This window comes from Triticum dicoccoides, chromosome 4B (assembly GCF_002162155.2).
Source record: "Triticum dicoccoides isolate Atlit2015 ecotype Zavitan chromosome 4B, WEW_v2.0, whole genome shotgun sequence".
Lineage (NCBI taxonomy): Eukaryota > Viridiplantae > Streptophyta > Magnoliopsida > Poales > Poaceae > Triticum > Triticum dicoccoides.
This window is the reverse complement of record NC_041387.1, coordinates 493716597-493719512: the sequence shown is the minus strand read 5'-3', so window position 1 is coordinate 493719512 and position 2916 is coordinate 493716597.

The window sequence follows — 2916 nt, the reverse complement described above, 5'->3', positions numbered from 1 at the left end:
GGCCAGCTGGGCTGTCTGGCCCAGTTGGCCAGGGGGCCTTTTCCCTTTTAATTTTTTTGTTTTCTGTTTTGTATTTTCTTTCCCTTTTATTTATTTTTTCTTTTCTATTTTATTTCATTCTAAATATGTAGGATTTAAATAAAAACATGGTTTCTTCATGACAAATAGTTAGGGAATATTTTCAACACATCAAACATTTTTCCTTATCAGTTCAAAGTAATAAAATTTGACTTGTTTTTGGAATTTGAATTTGACCTAAGTTTGAAACAAGTGAGGTTTAGCAAAATTTTAATTATGATGACTTGGCGTCATTAATGGGGTCATTGTAGCTTAATTATTCGGACGTTACACATCGGATCTCGACAAACACACCGCAAGAGAAGATTACATCGGTTAGATCTCCAAGAACATCGAGGAGAACATAGTATTGAGAATCAAAGAGAGAGAAGAAGCTATCTAGCTACTAGCTATGGACCCGTAGGTCTGAGGTAAACTACTCACGCTTCATCGGAAGGGCAATAGAGTTGATGTAGAAGCCCTTCGTGATCGAATCCCCCTCTAGTGGGATGCCAGAAAAAGCCCCTAGATGGAATCTGATGACCCACAAGTATAGGGGGTCTATCATAGTCCTTTAGATAAGTAAGAGTGTCGAACCCAACGAGGAGCAAAAGGAAATGAGAAGCGGTTTTCAGTAAGGTATTCTCTGCAAGCACTGAAATTATCGGTAACAGATAGTTTTGTGATATGGTAATTCGTAATGGGTAACGAGTAACAAAAGTAACTAAGGTGCGGCAAGGTGGCCCAATCCTTTTTGTAGCAAAGGACAAGCCTGGACAAACTCTTATGTAAAGCAAAGCGCTACCAAGGACACATGGGAATTACTGTCAAGCTAGTTTTCATCATGCTCATATGATTCACGTTCATTACTTTGATAATTTGATATGTGGGTGGACCGATGCTTGGGTACTGCCCTTCCTTGGACAAGCATCCCACTTATGATTAACCCCTCTCGCAAGCGTCCGCAACTACGAAAGAAGAATTACGGCAAACGTAACAATAACATGAAACATATGGATCCAAATCAGCCCCTTATGAAGCAACGCATAAACTAGGGTTTAAGCTTTTGTCACTCTAGCAACCCATCATCTACTTATTACTTAACAATGCCTTCCCCTAGGCCCAGACAATGGTGAAGTGTCATGTAGTCGACGTTCACATAACACCACTAGAGGAGAGACAACATACATCTCATCAAAATATCGAACGAATACCAAATTCACATGATTACTTATAACAAGACTTCTCCCATGTCCTCTGGAGCAAACGTAACTACTCACAAATCATATTCATGTTCATAATCAGAGGGGTATTAATATGCATAAAGGATCTAAATATATGATCTTCCACCGAATAAACCAACTAGCATCAACTACAAGGAGTAATCAACACTACTAGCAACCCACAGGTACCAATCTGAGGTTTTGAGACAAAGATCGGATACAAGAGATGAACTAGGGTTTGAGAGGAGATGGTGATGGTGAAGATGTTGATGGAGATTGACCCCCTCTCAATGAGAGGATCGATGGTGATGACGATGGCGACAATTTCCCCCTCCCGGAGGGATGTTTCCCCAGCAGAACAGCTCCGCCGGAGCCCTAGATTGGTTCCGCCCAAGTTCCTCCTCAAAATGGCTGCGCTTCGTCCCGAAAGCTTCCTTATGATTTTTTTATAGGGCAAAAGACACCATATAGCAGAAGATGTGCATCGGGGGCCTGCCACGTGGCCCACGAGGCTGGAGGGCGCGCCCAGGGGGTAGGGCGCGCCCTCCACCCTCGTGGCTGCTGGGTGGACCCCCTCTGGTGCTTTCTTCGCCCAATATTTTTAATATATTCCAAAAGTGACTTTCGTGGAGTTTCAGGACTTTGGGAGTTGTGCAGAATAGGTCTATAATATTTGCTCCTTTTCCAGCCCAGAATTCCAGCTGCCGGCATTCTCCCTCTTCGTGTAAACCTTATAAAATAAGAGAGAAAAGGCATAAGTACTGTGACATAATGTGTAGTAACAGCCCATAATGCAATAAATATTGATATAAAAGCATGATGCAAAATGTATGTATCAACTCCCCCAAGCTTAGACCTCGCTTGTCCTCAAGCGAAAGCCGATATCTAAAAATATGTCCACGTGTTTAGAGATAGAGGTGTCGATAAAAATAAAATACTGACATGAGGGCATCATGATCATTCTTAGAACAACAACATATATATTTTCATATGATTTCTTATGTTAAAGTAACAATCTATTCACAATGTAAAGTATGAATCAGAAACTTCATTGAAAACTAGCAAACTATAATCTCAATCATTGAAGCAATTTAAGAGAGAAAAGGCATAAGTATTGTGACATAATTAATGTGTAGTAACAGGCCATAATGCAATAAATATTTATATAAAAGCATGATGCAAAATGGATGAATCAACTCCCCCAAGCTTAGACCTCGCTTGTCCTCAAGTGAAAGCCGATATCGAAAAATATGTCCACATGTTTAGAAATAGAGGTGTCGATAAAAATAAAATACGAACATGAGGGCATCATGATCATTCTTAGAACAGCAACATAATATTGTCATATGATTTCTTATGTTAAAGTAACAATCTATTCACAATGTAAAGTATGAATCAGAAACTTCATTGAAAACTAGCAAACTATAATCTCAGTCATTAAAGCAATTGCAATTTATCATAACATCGGAAAGTGTCTAAATAAGAGCTTTTCAGCAAGTCCACATACTCAACTATCATTTAGTCTTCACAATTGCTAACACTCACGCGATACTTATGGGTATGAAGTTTTAACCAGACACAGAGAAAGGCAGGGGCTTACAATTTTGCCTCCCAATATTTTACCTCAAGGGTAATG